Genomic DNA, 23264 nt, shown 5'->3' with positions numbered 1-23264 from the left:
TGTTGTGAAAATTTCATGGGTTCAGGTCTTGCCTGATAAGGATTCCTAAAGAGTATATGGAGGGGAACAGCAAATGCTCGCTTGATCTTATGCATGGCCCATGAAATGGTACAGCCAGGTGAGCCTGTATGTAGAGCATCTATTTTTTTTTGGAAATGGAGGATTAGCCCCGGCCTCTGCATCATAATGATGCATGCAGTCAGGTGAGCCTGTATGTAGAGCATCTATTGTCCACCAACTGCAATTTCGGCTTCTCAATCATCTCTGCAATTAATGGTCTCTCATATATTATCCATCCAACTGCCATTTCGACAGGACCAGCCAGTATACATCTGCATGTCAGTAGATGCATGAGAACAGCAAGCAGACACAGCCAATATGGTCCACACCTAATGAAAATGGTAGAGCCAGGGGGTCTATAGAGCATCTATTTTGTCCATCAAACTGTCCTTTCAGATTCATAATCATCTCTGCAATTAATAGCTAATGGTTTCCTCACCTCCTATGCTAGTGACGTTCACATATGAGCTCATCCTATTTTGGCGGCGATGGCAAATGACTAGAAAGACAGTTAAACCACAGCAACGTCCCACGTAATAGCCCATAGTTACGATCCGGTTGAAAACAGCAAATGATAAATAGTATATGGGGTCAAAATCCATGAGTTCAGGTCCTGCGTGACAAGGATTCCTAAACTGTATATGGGAAACAGCAAATGCTAACTTGATTTCAGGCATGGCCCAGAAAATGGCACAGGCCAGGGGAGCTGTATGTAGAGCATCTATTGTCCATCCAAGTGCCCTTGCGGCTTCTCAGTTATCACTGCAATTAGTGGTTAATGGCCTCCTCCTAGCTCTACTTCCGATCTTGTTTTTCTGCGGCAATGGCGAGAAGCATGGCTGCGTCTGCGCCGGCCTACACTAGTAGAAAAACCCCCATTCGTCCCGGTTGGTAAGGGCCTTTTGTCCCGGTTTTTGAATCGGGACTAAAAGGTCGTTACTAATGCCCTAGACCTTTAGTCCCGGTTCTTACATGAACCGGGACAGATGGGTCTCTACGTGGCCGGTGCGCCGAGCCCAGCCAGGAGGGCCTTTGGTCCCGGTTGGTGGCACCAACCGGGACCAATAGGCATCCACGTGTCAACATTTCAGGGGCTGGGGTTTTTGTTTTTTTAGGGGGGGGGGGTTGGGGGTTTTGGGGGGTTAATTTAGGTGTTTCATATATTATGTTAGCTAGCTAATTAATAGAGAGAAGTGTCCTCTCTTATGTCCGTGCTTGGTCGACGCTACGTACTATATATGTATAGAGAGGACTAGACACGCTAGCTAGCTAGTAAGCAAACGAAGGAAACAGAAGATCGTCATGAACATAATGCATACAGAGAGAAGTGATATCGACCACCTATCCTTCTCTGAGAGATTGGTCGAACAACAAGTTCCCGTATATCTATCCGACACTACCAGCTACATATATACAATAATTATCTCTTAAAATATAATCTCCTAATTATATATGAACACAGGATCCACGTAGTATTCTCCGTCTTCAGCGATCACGTGGTCAAGGAAGAATGCCGCCAATTCCTCTTGAATTGCTCGGATACGATCTGGTGGTAGGAGTTCATCCCGCATCCGAAAGATCTAATTTGAAGAAGGGGGTCAATACATACATATATATATATATATATATATATATATATATATATATATATATATATATGAATAAATGAAACTCAACACAAATGATGGTAATAAAATAAAATTGTGAATATTATTGCTTACGCACTTCATATTGTTCGTCAGAGTACCCCGTTCACAGGTCGTGTAGCGGATGGACTCGCAAACGTAGTATCCACAGAAATCATTCCCTTGATCCTGCCACAACCACTTTACAAGAAATAGAGGTCAATCAAACTGATAAGCAAGCATGCCAAATGGTATTGATGAAACTAGCGCTTGAATCAGTAGGAGACGCGCGGAACATGCTACTATAGTACTTACTTTCGGGTGTCTAAATTGCAGCTTCTTCGGCAGTCCCGGAGCTTTTTTGGTGAATTTTCTCCAAACCCTGCCAGACAAAGAAAACAATTAGTTGATATCAGGAAATGAACAAAGTTGCTGATACGGTGGATAATGGTCGATTTAACTTACTTCTCGAGGATTTGAGTCATGTCCGCATACTCCTGGGGATCTTTTCGTCTCGAGTCTAAGACGGTTACTAGTCCCTGCTCAAGCTTAATCTCTAGGAGAATATAGTGGAAACTGCGCACGCATGCATAACTCATCAATTACATTATTATAACCTGGACTAATATAAGGGAAACCGAATATGCACAAGACAGTAACACTCACTTGAAGTTGTAAGGAAAGAGTATTATATCTTTGGTTTCATTTATTACCAACAATCGTAGCAAGTTGGCCTCAGTATCTTCAGCATGATATTTAACCTCAGTTGCATCTATGAGATTTGTGTTAATGAACCCAATATCACCGACTTGTCTTTTCTTCAATTCGGCGATCTTCAATCTGCATAATATAGTGAGGATAATTATAAATACATGCAATGAAAGAGCTGACCTATATAGAGAGACTTAATGACAGAAGTAGTACTACTTACAGACAGTAGCAGGTGACCGTTAATTTATCGAGGGCCCTTTGATTGAAAAACTGGAAGAACTCCTCAAATGGAACATTCAACAGTTCAATTCCAACGAGGTCATGCTCCTCTCTAACTCTCAGCGTCAAAGTATTCCTCCCCCCAGACTCTCTGCAGGTTTTCATGTACCAATCATGCAATCTTCGCATCATCGTTGTTAGAGATCTTTCATCTTTGACGAGAGGCTTCCCGTACTCGTATCTGTGTACCACCTCCAAGAAATCATAATGGACATCGTCGGGCAGGTAATCTCCAAGATTGCTATAACCGGGCACCATCCTCGGATCTTTAGCGACGATGTCGCTAGACACCTTGAGCGGGGGGCACGATTGGTTCGCTTGTTGCTACCTCTTGAGCTTGCGTTGATTTTCCCCTAAGAGGAGAGGATGATGCAGCAGAGTAGCGTAAGTATTTCCCTTAGTTTTTGAGAACCAAGGTATCAATCCAGTAGGAGGCCACGCTCAAGTCCCTCGTACCTGCACAAAACGATAGCTACTCGCAACCAACGCGATTAGGGGTTGTCAATCCCTTCACGGTCACTTACGAGAGTGCGATCTGATAGATAGTATTTTTGGTATTTTTGGTATAGAGATGCAAAGTGAAAAGTAAAAGGCAAAGTAAAAAGCAAAGCAAAATAAAAGTGATGGAGATTGATATGATGAGAATAGACCCGGGGGCCATAGGTTTCACTAGTGGCTTCTCTCGAGAGCATAAGTATTCTACGGTGGGTGAACAAATTACTGTTGAGCAATTGACAGAATTGAGCATAGTTATGAGAATATCTAGGCATGATCATGTATATAGGCATCACGTCCGTGACAAGTAGATCGAAACGATTCTGCATCTACTACTATTACTCCACTCATCGACCGCTATCCAGCATGCATCTAGAGTATTAAGTTAAAAACAAAGTAACGCTTTAAGCAAGATGACATGATGTAGAGAGATAAATTCATGCAATATGAAATAAACCCCATCTTGTTATCCTCGATGGCAACGATACAATACGTGCCTTGCTGCCCCTTCTGTCACTGGGAAAGGACACCGCAAGATCGAACCCAAAGCTAAGCACTTTTCCCATGGCAAGAACTACCAATCTAGTTGGCCAAACCAAACGGATAATTCAAAGAGACTTGCAAAGATAACCAATCATACATAAAAGAATTCAGAAAAGATTCACACTTCATCGGAGAGGCTATGATGATGTAGAAGCCCTCCGTGATGACGACCCTCTTCGGCGGAGCTCCGGAACAGGCCCCAAGATGGGATCTCGTGGATACAGAAAGTTGCGGCGGTGGAATTAGGTTTTTGGCTCCTCATCTGTTTGTTTGGGGGTACGTGGGTATATATAGGAGGAAGAAGTACGTCGGTGGAGCTTCAGGGGCCCCACGAGGCAGGGGGCGCGCTCTAGGGGGGGCGCCTCCCACCCTCGTGACCGCCTCTTTGATGCCTTGGCGTAGGGTCCAAGTCTCCTGGGTCATATTCGGGAAGAAAATCACGTTCCAGAAAGGATTATTCTATTTGGACTCCGTTTGATATTCCGTTTCTTTGAAACACTGAAATAGGCAAAAAAACAGCAATTCTGGGCTGGGCCTCCGGTTAATAGGTTAGTCCCAAAAATAATATAAAAGTGGAAAATAAAGCCCGATATAGTCCAAAATAGTAGATAATATAGCATGGAGCAATCAAAAATTATAGATACGTTGGAGACGTATCACTTGTTCGCCGAGATGGGCAATTTTTTTCCCAGCTCGTCGTTCTTTTATCCTTTGATCACTGACAGTACTTCCCGACCGCTCCGCTTCGACAAATGTCTTTCAAATAAGGCGCTCATGGTTGCCTTTCGACGGAGACTTTGGTGGTTTTTTCAGGGCAGCGAGAGTGCGCTTCGCTTTCACTGGATCTACCTTCTCCTCCGGAGGTGGATGTTTCTTTGCTTTCACCCCTTGAAAGAAGTTCGTCACTTCGGCTAGCGCGATCTTCGCGTTCTCCTCCGGGGTCATCTCGTATGGTAACTTCTCTGGAGTCTTCAGAGAAGGACCGAATCTGTATTGCCTCCCACCTCTGGCTGTACTGCTAGACGCGGGCAGAGCAGACGGAGCGGCTACGGCTGTCTTCTTTCCTTGCTTACGAGGCGGAGGAGAAGGACTATGATGCGCCGGAGCAGCCGGAGCGGCGGCGGGTCTCTTCCGCCCTTGCTGACGAGGCAGAGAAGGAGGAGGCTGGCTGCTCGGGTGCGCCGGCACAGGCGGAGAAGGAGGCGGAGTGCCGCCATGCGCCGAAGAAGGAGGCCGAGTGCCCTGATCGTCACTCGCCGGAGGAGGAGGTTGAGGCGGAGGCGTCCAGTTCGGAAGGTTGACGAGCTCCTTCCGCCATAGGCATGGAGTCTTCAGAGCAGAACCCAGCCGAGTCTCCCCTTCACCGGTAGGGTGGTCAAGCTGGAGGTCCTCAAATCCCTCCATTATTTCATCCACCGTCACCCTAGCATATCCTTCTGGAATCGGACAACAGTGAAAAGTTGCGCTGGGTTCAGGAGGTCGAACAGAGCCGACAGCCGCCTTGACTTTGAAGTTCTGCCATTGCGTCATAAGGTGGCAATGTTGAGACTCCGTGATAGCATCCACGAGGTAGCTGGCAGGAGCCGTCAAGACATGCTCCGGCTGAAGCAGCTCGGTGGAAGCCACGCTGCTTCTCCGCTGAGATGGCGGTGTAGCTTCAGGGGAAGCTTCAGCAAGTCGTTTGCTGCGATTTGCTTCTCGTTCCTCTATCGCTTGTACCCTTGCATGCAGCGCCTTCAGTTGGGTCTGCTGCACTTTTTTTCTCCTCTCCTGGCATTTGTAACTGCCTGTGTCTGGAAAACCAGCCTTCCACGGAACGGAGCCTGGCGTGCCTCGTGTCCGTCCAGGGTGCTCAGGATTCCCGAGGGCCATTGTGAGCTCGTCATTCTCTCTGTCTGGAACGAACGTCCCTTGCTGCGCTGCATCGATATAGTGCTGAAGCCTCTTGACTGGTATTTTCATTTGCTCGTCCGTCCAAAGGCACTTCCCTGATATAGGGTCCAAGGTTCCACCAGCCCCAAATAACCAAGTCCGGCAACGGTCTGGCCAGTTCATTGTCTCTGGTTCGATCCCTTTATCAAGCAGATCATTCTCAGCCTTGGCCCACTTAGGCCGGGCTTTGAGGTTGCCACCTGACCCCGTGCGATGGTGAAGCTTCTTCTTCCCGGCATTTTGCTTGTTTGTCGCCAACATCTTCTTACTCTTTTCCGATGTCTTGTGGGCGAAAAATGCGGGCCAGTGATCTCTGATCTTCTCATATTTGCCGATGAATTCTGGTGTCTCCTCTTTGTCGACAAACCTTTTCAGCTCATTCTTCCACCACCTGAATAGGTCTGCCATCTTCTTAAGAGCAAAAGACTTGATTAATTGCTCTTTAACTGGCTTCTCCGGATCCTCCTCTGGCGGTAGGGTGAAATTTGACTTCAGCTCAGTCCAAAGATCATCTTTCTGCATATCATTGACATAAGACACCTCAGGGTCTTCGTTCTTAGGCTTATACCATTGGTGGATGATGATCGGGATCTTGTCCCTAACAAGAACCCCGCACTGAGCAGAAAATGCATCTTTTGTCCGGATGGGTTCAATCGGTTGGCCTTCGCGCGCGATTGCTGTGATCTCAAACCTTTCATCCGAGCGCAACTTTTTCTTCGGGCCTCGTCTCTTTACTGAAGTTGTGCTCGATCCGGAGGGCTAGAAAAAAGAAGAAAGACGAGAGTTAATTAATATGTGTACATACTAAAACAATGAATGCATCAATTAGCTAGTCAGCATAGGCTTAACTAATATATATACCTGGCCGGAATCGGTTCGGTCACCGGAGCCGTCATCACGGTCTCCTTTTTGCACCGTCATTGGGTCACCGGAGCCGTCCTCACGGTCTCCTTCTTGCACCGGCATTGGGTCAAAGGAGCCATCATAATCATAGCCTGCTTCTTCACCCTGTCCTTCCAGACCATCGGTGTCGTTGAGAAACGAGAGGACGGCATCACTTCCTTGTGCGATTATGTCCCCCAACACCGCTTCTGTTGCTTCGTCTCGGGGGGTGTCCATAGTTTCTACAAATATTTACAACATGGAAATTATTATTCAAACATGATAGATGGATATATTAGTGGCAAACGTAGAACTAGCTAGCTAATCACAGTAAGGAATCATATTAATTAGTGGCCTCGACGCTGCTTCTCTAGGGTTTGGGGTGGCCTCGACAACGCTTCAAGGGTTTGGGGTGGCCTCGAGAGAGTTTGTCGGGTAGGGGCGCGGCGGGAGGGGGTAGGAGACCGACATCGTTTTTTTGTAGGGTTTGGGTGTCCTCGAGAGTTTTGGTCGAGCGAGAGGGTTGGGGGGTGCTCCCGCGGTATAAGTTATCACAGTCGAGAGGGGGTATATATATCAACCGCCCCTCATGTCGAAGTTATCCGGGAGGGGTTAATATCGACAACGACGACATACATACACGGGAAAATAATGTTATCTGGGAAGGGGTATATCGACCCCCCCCCACGTGTTGAAGTTATCGGGGAGGGGGTTATATCGACAACGACGACATACGTACATGGGAAAATAATATTATCGGGGAGGGGGTTATATCGACTCCCCCTCGTGTTGAAGTTATCGGGAGGGGTATATCGACGACGACAGACCCGATAAAACATAAGAAGACGAAGAAGAAATAAAAATAGGAGAAGAAGAAAGGAATAGAGGAGAAGATCGAAGGAAAAAAAAGAAGAAAAAAAAGAGGAGAAGAAGAAAGGAATAGAGGAGAAGAAGAAGAAAATTTCTATTTCTTCTTCTTCTCCTCTATTCCTTTCTTCTTCTCCTCTTCCTTTTCTTCCTCTCCTCTTCTTCTCCTTTTTCCTCTTCTTATTTTCCTTTTTCCTCTCTTTCTTTTTCTTCTTCTTCCTTCTTCCTAGCCAGATATATAAAACTTCTCTAAAAATGTAACTTTTGCATATGTAAAACTTTTTCTTCTTCTTTCTTCTTCCTAAATATATAAAAAATTTCTAAAAATGAAACTAACCTAAAATGTACTAAATCAGAGAACATATATAGATAAAACTTTTCTAAAAATGTAACTTTTAAATATATAAAACCTTTTCTTCTTCTTTCTTCTTCCTTCTCTTCCTTCTTCCTAAATATATAAAACTTTTCTAAATATATAAATCTAACTTTTGCATATATGAACATATATACACAGAGAACATACAAACATATATATATTTTTATAAAAAAGCAAAATACAAATCATCATATATATGAACAAAAAAACTGAAAAGAAGGCGTATATCATATATACACAATACATATACTCACATATATACATATATATATATATATATATATATATAATCTGAAAAAAACAAGCATATAATATATGAAAAAAAACAAGGACAGGGGAGGGGCGCCGGCCGGACCAAGGTGAGGAGGGGCAGGGGCGCCGGTTCGGCGGCGAGGACGGCGACGGGGCAGGGGGCGCGCGCTCAGGGCAGGGCGACGGCCGGCGAGGAAGGGGGCGGGGCAGGGCGACGGCGACACGGGGGCGGGCCGGGGCGACGCGCGGACGCGCGTCGGGGCAGGGCGGCGAGCGGTGACGGCGTCGGGCGAGGGCACGGGCGACGGCGTCGGGGCAGGGCTCGGCGGCGACGGCGTCGGGCAAGGGCGTGGGGGACGGCGTCGGGGCAAGGGCTCGGCGGCGATGGCGACGAGGAGTAGCGTGGGGCATCGGAGCGAAGAACAAGTGAATTTTGGAGAAACTGCTAAGTGTTTGCTTATATAGAAAAGTCTTTGGTCCTCGAACCGGTACCAATGCACCCCTTTAGTCCCGGTTGATGGCACCAACCGGGACCAAAGGCCTTGTGCCGCCCCGCGTCAAAAGTTTAGTACCACCTCGCTAGCTGAGAGAGCTCGAGAGTGGTTTATAAGCGCTGCTGCGCCCACCCTCTCGAGCTCCTCTCAGTTGTAGGCTTTCGGGCCTAACCGTACGCTGTGTGCCTGTGGGCCTACTGGGCCTCCTGCGGGCCTGAATCCTGGCCCATGGTAGGGTTTCTAGTCGTATTCAAGCCGTGGGGGCCCAGTAGGTGGCACTTTTTTGTTTTTTTGTTTTCTTTGTTGCTTTATTTATTTTATTTTGTTTCTACTTACAAAAAATACTTATTGTTGCTATTTTTATTTATTTTATTAAAGTTTATTTTTAATTATTTTTCTTTTAGGTCACAAAAATTATAAACTTTCTGTTAGTGCCATTAGTTTTCAAATTTGAATAGTTAAAATTACTGTGTTCAATATTACTGTGTTTAAAATTCAAAGTTTTTTTCCAGTTTTTTTGTTATGTTTTTTGCATTATTTATTTTCTTTTGTTTTTTGCCATATTTTTTAATTCTTTTTGCTTTTAGGTCAGCAAAATTATAAACTTTCTGTTAGTGCCATTAGTTTTAGAAAAATTATAAACTTTCTGTTAGTGCCATTAGTTTTAGAAAAAATATAAACCTTCTGTTAGTGCCATTAGTTTTCAAATTTGAATAGTTAAAATTTGAATTCTTTGAAATTTGTGTGAATCACAAGTTTGTGATTAACTTTACTAAAAAACTGAGCATAGCTGCGCCTATAGAGAAAACTCAACCTAAATTCATAATAAATTTCTATGAATTTCAGAGAAATTTACTATGAATTTAGGTCAAATTCCCTGTATAAGGGCATCTATTTTCACTTTGAGAGGAGCTCAACAAGGCAGAGAGGGACGGACTTATAAACCGGTGTGAGCGCCCTTTGGTTGGCGAGATGGGACTAAACTCTGACCGCAACAAGGAACAACCCTTTAGTCCCGGTTTGTGGCACAAACCGGGACTAATGGTCATGGGCCAGGGGCGAGGCGCATTGGTCCCGGTTCGTGCGTGGAACCGGGACCAAAAGGTCCAGACGAACCGGAACCAATGGCCCACGTGGCTGCCCTCTTGAGTGTTCTTGGTGAGAACATAGTTGACAAGGAGCAAACCGGGATTAATGGTATTACGAGGGCCGAACCATATGACATTAAAGCATTTCAAATGAACTCTGGAAAAGTTGAAAGTTGGCATGGTATCATCATAATAGTTGCGGGAGAAAGTCTTCACTTTTTCTTCGCCTGTGTCATTTGCTTATTGCGCCGTAACCATGGATAATCTTCATCGTTTATCAGGATGCTTGGGTCAGCCTTGACTTTGAAGGGAGGAATTTCATAAAACTTTTCATAATCTTCAGACATGTCTGTCTTGCCCTCCACTCCCACGATGTCCCTTTTTCCTGAAAGAACTATGTGGCGCTTTGGCTCATCGTATGATGTATTCGCTTCCTTATCTTTTCTTTTTCTCGGTCTGGTAGACATGTCCTTCACATAGATAACCTGTGCCACATCATTGGCTAGGACGAACGGTTCGTCAGCGTACCCAAGATTTTTCATATCCACTGTTGTCATTCCGTACTGTGGATCTACCTGTACCCCGCCTCCTGACAGATTGACCCATTTGCACTTAAACAAAGGGACCTTAAAATCATGTCCGTAGTCAAGTTCCCATATGTCCACTATGTAACTATAATATGTGTCCTTTCCCCTCTCGGTAGCTGCATCAAAGCACACACCGCTGTTTTGGTTGGTGCTTTTTTGATCTTGGGCGATCGTGTAAAATGTATTCCCATTTATCTCGTATCCTTTGTAAGTCAATACAGTCAAAGATGGCCCCCTGGACAACAAGTACAACTCATCACAAACAGCGTTGTCACCTCTGAGACGTGTTTCCAACCAACTGCTAAAAGTCCTGATGTGTTCACATGTAATCCAGTCGTCGCACTGCTCCGGGTGTTTGGAGCGTAGACTGTTGTTGTGTTCATCGACATACGGGGTCACCAAGGTAGAGTTCTGTAGAACTGTGTAGTGTGCTTGAGACCAAGAATATCCGTCCCTGCATATTATTGAGTCCCCTCCAAGCGTGCCTTTTCCAGTCAGTCTCCCCTCATACCGCGATTTAGGGAGACCTATCTTTTTAAGGCCAGGAATGAAGTCAACACAAAACCCAATGACATCCTCTGTTTGATGGCCCATGGAGATGCTTCCTTCTAGCCTAGCGCGGTTACGGACATATTTCTTTAGGACTCCCATGAACCTCTCAAAGGGGAACATATTGTGTAGAAATACAGGCCCCAGAATGACAATCTCGTCGACTAGATGAACTAGGACGTGCGTCATGATATTGAAGAAGGATGGTGGGAACACCAGCACGAAAATGACAAGACATTGCGCCACATCACTCCTTAGCCTTGGTATGATTTCTGGATCGATCACCTTCTGAGAGATTGCATTGAGGAATGCACATAGCTTCACAATGGCTAATCGGACGTTTTCCGGTAGAAGCCCCCTCAATGCAACCGAAAGCACTTGCGTCATAATCACGTGGCAGTCATGAGACTTTAGGTTCTGGAACTTTTTCTCTTGCATATTTATTATTCCCTTTATATTCGACGAGAAGCCAGTCGGGACCTTCATACTCAGCAGGCATTCAAAGAAGATTTCTTTCTCTTCTTTCGTAAGAGCGTAGCTGGCAGGACTTTCATACTGCTTCGGAGGCATGCCGTCTTTTTCGTGAAAACGTTGCAGGTCCTCCCGTGCCTCAGGTGTATCTTTTGTCTTCCCATACACGCCCAAGAAGCCTAGCAGGTTCACGCAAAGTTTCTTCGTCACGTGCATCACGTCGATTGAAGAGCGGACCTCTAGGTCTTTACAGTAGGATAAGTCCCAAAATATGGATTTCTTCTTCCACATGGGTGCGTGTCCCTCAGCGTCATTCGGAACAGCTAGTCCGCAGGACCCTTTCCAAAGATTACGTGTAAATCATTGACCATAGCAAGTACGTGATCACTGGTACGCATGGTGGGCTTCTTCCGGTGATCTGCCTCGCCTTTGAAATGCTTGCCTTTCTTTCGCCATTGATGGTTGGTCGGAAGAAATCGACGATGGCCCAGGTACACATTCTTCCTGCATTTGTCCAGGTATATACTTTCAGTGTCATATAAACAGTGCGTGCATGCGTGGTATCCATTGTTTGTCTGTCCTGAAAGGTTACTGAGAGCGGGCCAGTCGTTGATGGTCACGAACAGCAACGCCTTTAGGTTAAATTCCTCCTGTCTGTGCTCATCCCACGTACGTACACCGGTTTCATTCCACAGCTGTAAAAGTTCTTCAACTAATGGCCTTAGGTACACATGAATGTCGTTGCCAGGTTGCTTAGGGCCTTGGATGAGAACTGACATCATAATGAACTTCCGCTTCATGCACATCCAAGGAGGAAGGTTATACATACATAGAGTCAAGGGCCAGGTGCTGTGATTGCGGCTCTGCTCCCCGAAAGTATTAATGCCATCCGCGCTTAAAGCAAACCATACGTTTCTTGGGTCACTTGCAAACTCAGCCGAGTACTTTCTCTCGATTTTTCTCCACTGCGACCCGTCAGCGGGTGCTCTCAACTTCCCGTCTTTCTTACGGTCCTCACTGTGCCATCGCATCAACTTGGCATGCTCTCCGTTTCTGAATAGACGTTTCAACCGTGGTATTATAGGAGCATACCACATCACCTTCGCAGAAACCATCTTCCTGGGAGGGGGGGGGGCTCGCCGTCAACATCACCAGGGTCATCTCGTCTGATCTTATACCGCAATGCACCGCATACCGGGCATGCGTTCAGATCCTTGTACGCACCGCGGTAGAGGATGCAGTCATTAGGGCATGCATGTATCTTCTGCACCTCCAATCCTAGAGGGCATACGACCTTCTTTGTTGCGTATGTACTGTCGAGCAATTCGTTATCCTTTGGAAGCTTCTTCTTCAATATTTTCAGTAGCTTCTCAAATCCTTTGTCAGGCACAACATTCTCTGCCTTCCACTGCAGCAATTCCAGTACGGTACCGAGCTTTGTGTTGCCATCTTCGCAATTGGGGTACAACCCTTTTTTGTGATCCTCTAACATGCGATCGAACTTCACCTTCTCCTTTTGACTTTCGCATTGAGTCCTTGCATCGACAATGACCCGGCAGAGATCATCATCATCGGGCACATCGTCTGGTTCCTCTTGATCTTCAGCAGCTTCACCCGTTGCAGCATCATTGGGCACATCGTCTGGTTCCTCTTGATCTTTAGTAGCTTCCCCTGTTGCAGCATCACCGTATTCAGGGGGCACATAGTTGTCATCGTCCTCTTCTTCTTCGCTGTCTTCCATCATAACCCCTATTTCTCCGTGCCTCATCCAAACATTATAGTGTGGCATGAAACCCTTGTAAAGCAGGTGGGTGGGAAGGATTTTCCGGTCAGAGTAAGACTTCGTATTCCCACATTTAGGGTATGGACAACACATAAAACCATTCTGCTTGTTTGGCTCAGCCACTTCGAGAAAATGATGCACGCCCTTAATGTACTTGGAGGTGTGCCTGTCACCGTACATCCATTGCCGGTTCATCTGCGTGCATTATATATAATTAAGTGTGTCAAAAACCATTACAAAACATCATGAATAGATAATTAAGTGACCAAATTAATAGAAGTTCATCATCACATTAAAACCAAAGTACATACATAGTTCTCATCTAACAACATATAGCTCTCCAGAGCATCTAATTAATTAAACCATACATTGAAACTATGTAAAACATTTCAATGCGAAAAAAAATGCGACCATAATCGCAACCAAGGTAACAATTGATCCAACGGCATAATGATACCAAGCCTCGGTATGAATGGCATATTTTCTAATCTTTCTAATCTTCAAGCGCATAGCATCCATCTTGATCTTGTGATCATCGACGACATCCACAACATGCAACTCCAATATCATCTTCTCCTTCTCAATTTTTTTTATTTTTTCCTTTAAGAAATTGTTTTCTTCTTCAACTAAATTTAACCTTTCGACAATAGGGTCGGTTGGAATTTCCGGTTCACATACCTCCTAGGTAAATAAAATCTATGTCACGTTGGTCGGCATAATTTTCATAAACAATAAATGAACCAATAGTTATAAAGATAATATATACCACATCCGAATCATAGACAGGACGAGGGCCGACGGGGGCGGATACCAAAACCATAGCACTATATAATAACAAGCAATAAAATAGTAAGAAAATTAGACAAGTATCACCTAAAGTAAGAATTTTTTTTCTTTCAGAAAGAAGATAAGAATAAGAGGCTCACCACGGTGGTGCCAGCGACGAGATCGGCGCGGGCGATCGACGGTGGTGAAGACGGGAATGGGACGTGACGGGCCGCTAAACCTAGACAAATCTCGAGGAAAATGGAGTTTTGAGGTCGAGCTTCGAGAGGAGAAAGCTTAACTAGTGTTGCTCGGGCATTTCATCGAACACCTCATGTGCATAGGAGGTGAGCTAGAGCACCACAAAGCCCTCCCCTCGCCGGCCAGAGAAAAATAGAGCACCAGAGTGCTCTGCTCGCGGGCGAGGGGTATATATAGGCACCTCATTGGTCCCGATTCGTGGCATGAACCGGGACTAAAGGGCAGCCTGTGGTCCCGGTTCAAGTCACCAACCGGGACCAATGGTGGTGGGCCAGGAGCCAGGCCCATTGGTGCCGGTTCGTCTCACCAACCGGGACCAAAAGGTCCAGACGAACCGGGACCAATGGCCCACGTGGCCCGGCCGGCCCCCTGGGCTCACGAACCGGGACGAATGCCCCCATGGGTCCCGGTTCTGGACTGAACCGGGACTAATGGGCTGACGCGGCCTGAACCAAAGCCCTCTTTTCTACTAGTGCTAGGTCCAAAATGGTCCACACTTAAGCATCAAAACATGGGGGTTTTTTATAGCATCCTTTCTAATTGTGATCTTGATGCTAACAATTAATGTATCCCTTCGGTCAAAATTTCAAGAATTCAGATCATGCAGTATATCAGGATTCATAACATTGTATGGGGAACAGAAAGTGCACACTTGATTTCAGGCATGGCCCAGGAAAATGGTACGGCCAGGGGACAGGGGAGCCAGCCTGTAAAGCATCTATTGTCCATCCAACTGCCCTTTCGGCTTCTCAATCATCTCTGCAATTCATGGTTAATGGTCTCGTCGTCCTGATTTCTGCGGCAATGGCGGGACGCGAAAACACAGTGATTCCAGCCACCACCTGGTAGGGACTAGAAGGTTAAGCCATCGGCATCGATCACTAGCAACATGCGGGAATGGCTGCAAGAGGCTGGCACATGGGGGTGAAGAAGCCGGAGGACGGCTACCTGCAGTCGGTGTCACCGGAGATGCTCCACCGCGCCCCGTGCCGGGGCCCGCGCACTGGGTGGTGGGGGCACGCGTACGGCGGCGTTCCATTGCCGCCGCCCCGCAGCATCGCCATCGCGAGTGTCGTCGGATTGGGGGAGGAAGAAGCGGCACCTCGAGGAAATGGGCTAGAGGGTGTGCCCTGGCTGATGTTTTTCTTTTGCGGGTAAGGATACGGCGGGCATGGTGTGTGAAATCGGTCCGATTACAGCGCGACGGCCCAGTCCGGCACGTGCCCCTTTCACCGGCCCGTGAACACCGCAGCTAGCTGCGAGAGGGACCTCCTATTTGACGCAACTAGTTGTCTGAAAAAAAAAAGAACCTACTACTTGCGTCAAATTGGAGGCGAAAAGCCAATGGTGCGTGGCTGCGTGCGCAGCTAGCACGTGAACATTAAAAAAGCACGTGAACAATCCTGAACATATTTCTAAAAATATTTTAAAAATTGAAAACAATATTTTTTAGAATGTGAGAATTTCATGAGAACGTGAACATATTTCGAAAATCTGAACATTCTTCCAAAAAGACAATTTTTTTAAAAACACGAACAGTTTTCAGAAATACGAACATTTTTTTCCAACATTTTAGGAGAAAGAAAAGGAAATAACCAGGAGAAAGGGGAAGAAAAGAAAAAGGGAAATGTAAAAAAAGAAATAATAATAATAAAACAGAAAAAAAAGTGAAGAAAACTTAAAAAACTGGTTCATGAACCTTCTAGAAGGTTCCAACCCCGATTAAAACTGAATCCGATTACTACATTCTGTTTTACAAATGGGTCGCCCCGCTCGTTCGATTCCCTGTGCGTTTGGGCACCTATTTGAGGCAAAGCGCGTAACGATATTATTCCGCCGAGAGAAGACACCAAGCTGCTCGGACTAAAAACAAAAAAGAAGCTGGAGAGAGGTAAAAAAGATGGAGAGCTCACACTATTCGTCTGTTCATTGTCTCCGGGGCCGATCCAGCACCAGGAGGCAGGGGAATCTCGGATTCACGCGCGGTAGAACCATTTTGGCGGTGGATGTTGCTTATTGGGATAAAATGCTCTAGGCTCGTCGCCAGTGGCAGGTTTGTTTTGTTGTCTTGTTTATTCCAACCCTTTGGTGGTTATGGTCTTCTTGAGACAGAATTGAATTATCCATGAGATTCAAAACTTTCCTATTCATAGACAAAGAGGATTTAGAATTGGAGTTGTGCATTTCTCCCTGGCGGTCTGATGAAGGCAATTAGATGTATGAAACATGAATAATTGCTACAATCAACCCGAGGGATAAGCTTATGTTTTGGTAAGCGTATCTTACCATGCTTCAATGACCATTTCAGGTCCAATGGCTTACCCAACTTCTATTGGCGACGGATCAAGGTAAAACCTCAACCATGGCTTGATCAAAGTTCCTTTGATTCCTCCACAACCCTTACTTCAAGATCCAGAATTAAGTGATTAGGTTTCCTTCACTCTTGCATCCTATCCATCTATCATCAACATATATATTTCAAACCATGTTGCATTTATCTAATGCACACGTGCGCTCTTGCACCAGCACAAAGCAGGGTGAAGCTAGCTAAATTTCTCAATGTGGTTATCTTCATATATCATATGGGTTCAACACTAATTAAAATTTGATTATCATCAATTTAATAAATGATTTACATAAATCCATTGTGGTCATTTGACCCCAGTGCCATAGTACTAGCTCCTCCCCTGGCACGAAGGACTACATCTATTAATGCATAAACAATTTACACCAATATCACACTAGATCACCAACGCCACAAGGACAAGCGAAACTACTCAAACATGAATAGAGAGGTGACACATATCATATGTAGTCCATCCATCCGAAAATAAGTGTCGCTGATTCAGTACACAATTGGTCGTTGGGAGTATATGATATGTTGACATCAACATCCCAACTGGTCGTTGGGAGTATATGATATGTTGACATCAACATCATATCTTAGTAGGGAATTTCACCATGAGTAAAATAAGATGTTGGCAAAATAGTGTGATTGCTGTTAAGATCTCCAATACACATGACTTTTCTGATAAGCTATTCATGGGTGAGGTTAACTACTTAAAAAGAGGAAATCACAAGAATATAGTGAGAAAATTGGAATATTGCCCCTTTCTTTAGATTTTATCTTTCTACTAAAATAACCAGACATAAGTTATGTAACAGCACTCAAAGACAAAAACAAATGGTAGCAGTACTCTACATGACCAGAACAAATTCATTCTTAATGTAATTCAAATGTTAATACCGAGAAATATGCCTCGCTTAAACACCTTTTGGACTGAACAATCAATCTATTGTATGTTTAAAACACACAATACGACATAAAATGGACATTGTGTTAACATATCCTATATTCTATATAGCTAAAAGAGTGATCTCCACTAACTTATTTATCTTGACATGCAAGTGTGCCAGATCATCATATAATTATGGATGCGAGGCACACCTCAACATGCAACCATGCATGGGAAAAGACCCACCTCCACATGCAACCATGCATGCGAAGATATTTTTCATTCAATTATTCTACTCATTTTCAATAATTATTTTGCAACTATATATAATCAAATATAATAATTCGTATGCATTTTTGGTTTTGGCTCACATGTTATTAATCTAAATATTGAATAAATATTTTACAACTATATATAATCAAATATAATAAGTTGTATGCATTTATAGTTGTGGCTCACATGTTATTAATCTGAATATTCCACACAATCAGACCTCATTGAAATGTATTGCAACCATCCACATCAATGCACGGGGTATCATCATCTAGTTTATCAGATTTCTTAGTAAGGTGATTATAAGAACAAAGATAAAAGTATACTTAAGGTGTTGTATGTCATCTGTTTATTAATTAAAATTTGAAAGTTTCAGGATACAATTCAAAAGAGACACGACATAGTGCAAAAGTGAAGGGTGGTTTATCATCATTGGCAGGAGTATTTGACAAAAGTTTGAAAACTAACCTGGAAGATCTGTAGGGATGCAGCCAACTCCTTCGTAAACAAATAAACCCTTGATTGCAGGTCAAAAAACCACCCTTCCCTTGTATGAGTGATATACTTCAAATCATATTGTATTGAGACGGGCACCTCCACTTGTGTTGACGTTTGATCTAGTACACACCAGAGCATAGTAAAGTGTTACAAATCTAGAATAAGTAGAGTCAACAAGCCAAGAAAAATGAAGATTAATAGCAACACCAACGCCAAGACTCTTCAGGAATACAAACAAAAGGGGAGTTAACAAAAAGGAGAAGCAAACAGAAAGATACTTAGATTTTTTTTCGAAAAGGGGGGACTCCCCGGCCTCTGCATCAGAATGATGCATACGGCCATCTTATTAACCACAAAAACAGTGTCAACATGGTTCCAAGGTCTCCAAACAAAATAAAAATAAAGAAAGCTCACACAGAGCCATAAAGGCTAGAAACATCGACTAGCCAAGATAAGATGCCACAACTGGCTGGCTATAAATAGATAGATAAACTAGATGCCTATCCTATTAGATGATCGCCATCCAAACCGGTTGAAGATATCCCGAGCTACCATCTCCCAGCGGAAAGATCCAGTAACCAAATGCTCCCTGGCCTCCGTCTGAGTGAGTAGCGACCACGAACGGATCAGAGCCGTAGTGCGGAATATAACCTGCAAAAAATGAATACATGATATTCTGTTAAAGACCAAATCATTTCTCCAAGTCCAGATAGTCCACAGCAAAGCGCAAACCCCAACCCGAATGTGTTTCGCTAAGCCAGGCGGAATCCCATTCAGCCATGTCCCAAATAACGCGTTAACAGAATTCGGTGGTTTGATATTGAAAGCAATGTGAACCGTCTGCCAAAGGACTTTGGCCAACGGGCAATCAAAAAAGAGGTGTTTTATAGTCTCATCCCGATCACAGAAACTACACCTAGTAGGCCCTGTCCAATTACGATTTTTCAAATTGTCCTTGGTTGAAATAACTTGTTTATGGACAAACCACATAAACACTTTTATTTTCAAAGGAACTTTGACCTCCCAAACATGCTTGGATGTAGGAATGGAGTTCGAATTAATAACATCAATGTACATTGATTTAACTGTGAATATTCCAGACTTAGTCAACTTCCAGCGTAATTCATCGGGTTGTTGGGAAAGTTGGACCTCCATCAGTCTCCTAACTAGACGGAGCCACTCCTCCCAACGATTGCCCGCCAGCGTCCGTCGGAACTGAATATTAAGGGGGATAGATTGAAATACCGAAGCTACGAACACCTCATGTCGTTGAACAATACGATACAAAGACGGATATTGGACGGCCAAGGGTATCTCGCCGAGCCAAGTATCCTCCCAGAAATGCGTGCTGGTGCCGTTGCCAATAACAAACTTCGTCCTATTGAACATAGATTGTTTGACTTTCATCAGTCCTTTCCAGAAAGGTGAATCAGTCGGCCTGACTGTAACCTGGGACAAAGTTTTTGTCTGAAGGTACTTGCTGTGAAGGATTTGAGCCCACATGGCATCATTCTCCGAAGAGAGCTTCCACAGCCACTTGCTAAGAAGGCATCTGTTTTTAACTTCGAGGTTCTCTATACCAAGACCCCCTTTGGTCTTTCGGTCTACAGATGATATCCCATTTAGCAAGTCGGTATTTTCTTTTAAGCTCATCACTCTGCCAAAAGAACCGCGATCGATAGAAGTCAAGTCTCTTCCGAACACCAACTGGGACCTCAAAGAACGATAGGAGAAACATAGGCATACTCATGAGCACCGAATTAATCAGGATTAATCGGCCTCCGTATGACATGAGTTTACCCTTCCAGCAACTCAGCTTCTTCTCAAATCGGTCCTCGATGCACTTCCATTCTTGGTTTGTTAACCTACGATGGTGGATTGGAATACCTAGGTAAGAAAAAGGTAATTCTCCCAACTCACACCCGAACAATTGCCTATACGCCTCCTGTTAACGAGGCTTCAAGATGATGGCGGTAGTTACTCTTGCTTCACAGTAGGGCTCTTTGGATGATTAGCAAGATGGTTTGCAAATTGTTTCATGAATGCTTTATCATTGGTACCCTTGAGAAAGACTTGCTTGAGTACATATAGATTATCCAGGCCGCCAAGGTGATATAATCCACTGGAGTAATAAATCTTGAGAAGCTTAAGTTCTTCATCAATTTTGATCCAAGGATACATGTACCTCGCTGAAGTTGCAAGCAATCTTGATTATCTTCACCTTTAAGAAGGTGACCAGCTACTCCCCACACATCTTGACATGAAAATGGAGTTGAAGATATTTGACTTGAAGACGAAGAATGCATAGTTTTTGTCGGTTGTTGGCGAAGGAACTCAAGGTCATATTTCTTCAAAGTGTCCATCCCAAGATCTAGCTTCTTTAGCTTGCTAAGATTTCCTGATTTTGCCAACTTGTCTTCAAGCCCATAGAGTGGAAGACTCTGTAGGTTTTCCCAATGCAGGAAGATGTCGTGCAAGACCATTGACTATCCTTGCCATACCACAATAAAAAGGATTCCAAATGCACAAGATCCGAGGTTACTGTTGAAGTGTATATGTGGATTGCATAGCCCTTTCCATCAATTCAGACTTTTGGTTGTGTTGGCTAGTGCATGAAGCTTACCATGGTATTAGAGCCTACGAACTTGAGTTTCAAGTCCTGGCTTTCGCGATTTATCAAAACATTGTTATTGCCCCCTTTCTGTCCATGTATAAGCCTCTTGAGCCATACCTCTAAGTATATTCACGTGTTTACTTTCCGTGGCACACATGAAAGGGGGTGTTGAAGTGTATATGTGAATTGCCTAGCTCTTTCCATTAGTTCGCACTTTTGGTTGCATTTGCTAGTGCATGAAGATTAAAAGTTATAATTTAAAAGTCCTTGTTGTTACGCTTATTAATAGTAGACACTCCAAGCTTGTGCAATCGCGTATGCTTCTTGAGTTCTTCCATTAGGCCTTCCCACGTGAAACACAAACATTGACAACACCAATTGTGTGCAACACCGTCAATTTTCCAACACCTCTAGGCACCTCAACACCAAATGTGCCAGGGCATCTGTGTAACTCTAGCTAGCTACTAGATGATTCATGCAATGTTGATACTGGGATGATGCTATCGTCACAGATATACTGTAGCTTATGTAACTGGGTTATGCTCACAGGAAGTGTTACTACGGAGGGATGTCTCACATCTAGAGTCTTGAGCAACCTGACATCACCAAGTGAACTTGCCAGATGGAATATCTCAATGCATCATCATAAAGAGTGAAACTTCAGGTGATGCTTCCACTTGACCATCTTCTTGAGATTTCATCCTTTACACACAATGCATCCTCCAGATCAAGCACCCAAAGTAGCCTCATACTTATAGAGATGTGATTCCCACTTCCCAAACACTATCAGCGAGTGTAACCGTGAGAAGTCAATGCTCTCAAAGCTAATTCGATCTTTATCCCAATCTCTCGGTACTATTAGGTGACGCCTTGTGTGTTGGGTGGTTAGGATACGATTGGATCCAAGGGAAAACACAAGGTTTCTTCCATTTATTCATGAGACAATGTACTCGGGGATGAATCCATTAACATGGGACGAAACTACCCTTATGTCATTGAATGTGGTGCTGACTATCTGCGGCATCTGCTGGATTAAGCTCAAATCAAGGATTTTGGAGAAGAAATTCTCCCCTTTCTCCACCATTTATTTTCTGCAATCCACCCCCTTACTAGTCCCCTTCCCCAAATTTTATGGCCCCTTCTGCAATCCTCGTCCTTACTAGTCCCCTTCCCCAAATGTTATGGCCTCAGTGAAAAATTGATAGGTAGAAGATACGTGGCCTGAGTTAATCCGGACAAGTACGAAAATGGTGATGAATCCAATCAAATAGGCCCCGTAGATTATTATAGTCCACATTTGTCTCTGGTTGGTGCAGAATTTTGTGAATCAACGAATGCACATTTGTTGGAGATATGCCCTAGAGGCAATCATGTATGATGATATTTTCTATGTATGTTCATGATCAATATAGTCCTTCGACATTATCAACGATGCGTACCAACAAGTAAGCGACTTGTTTGTGAGACTATGCATTGTATGATGAATGTCTAAATGGTCCCTAGTCAAAACGGTTATGTGGACTAGCAGCTGGCTAGACTAGCATATGACACGGGGGATGGCTTAGTCTCACTAGCCATGTAGCATTGGATGCTAGCAGATAATATGGACTCAGAAAGATCTGGAGTCAGATTCGATGTACTCGCATCCGAGTCCAGATAGGGTGTGAGTCGAGTAGACCCGACTATGAGATGCAGAGATAGGTCATATGTGAGTCTCCAGTACAATATGGTTTATGTATCCTAAGACCTGAGTTGGCGTATGGACTCGTGATGGTGATAGGTCTGCTTTGGGCAAACCAGACGCTACTCCGTAATTGGCTTATAAATGTAGGTTTTGGGCTTGTTCTGACCCATGCCACAAGGCATGATTTAGCAAGATGGGATTTACCCCTCCGATTAGGATCTGTGGACCCCTCGTGTGATCCGACCTGGATAAGTATGGCCATGTGACAAGGATTATGAGATAATCCTGTTTGAGGTTAACATTACTGGAATGAGAAAAAGGCTGGGCTACAACAAGGATGACCTACTCAATCGCCTTGAGCACGACAAGATATTGTTGGGGAACGTAGTAATTTTAAAATTTTCCTACGCACACACAGGATCATTGTGATGCATAGCAACGAGAGGGGAGAGTGTTGTCCACGTACCCTCGTAGACCGAAAGCGGAAGCGTTAGCACAACACGGTTGATGTAGTCGTACGTCTTCATGATCCGACCGATCAAGTACCGAACGCACGGCACCTCCGCGTTCAGCTCACGTTCAGCCGGTTGATGTCCCTCGAACTCCAATCCAGCCGAGTGTTGAGGGAGAGTTTCATCAGCACAACGGCGTGGTGACGATTATGATGTTCTACCGACGCAGGGCTTCGCCTAAGCACCGCTACAATATTATCAAGGTGGACTATGATGGAGGGGGGCACCGCACACGGCTAAAAGATCAATGATCAATTGTTGTGTCTATGGGGTGCCCCCTGCCCCCGTATATAAAGGAGCAAGGGGGGAGAGGCGGCCGGCCAGGAGGAGGCGCGCCAGGAGGAGTCCTACTGAAGGAAATATGCCCTAGAGGCAATAATAAAGTTATTATTTATTTCCTTATATCATGATAAATTTTTATTATTCA

General features: G+C 44.5%; 1 pseudogene; it reads right to left on the bottom strand.

Annotated features, from left to right (window-relative positions):
- Window positions 1-18653: 18653 nt before the first annotated feature.
- On the bottom strand, window positions 18654-22587 carry LOC125519467 (annotated as a pseudogene).
- Between the last annotated feature and the right edge of the window lie 677 nt (window positions 22588-23264).

This window comes from Triticum urartu, chromosome 7 (assembly GCF_003073215.2).
Source record: "Triticum urartu cultivar G1812 chromosome 7, Tu2.1, whole genome shotgun sequence".
In the NCBI taxonomy this organism is placed as follows: domain Eukaryota; kingdom Viridiplantae; phylum Streptophyta; class Magnoliopsida; order Poales; family Poaceae; genus Triticum; species Triticum urartu.
This window is presented reverse-complemented; position numbering and strand designations above follow the sequence as displayed.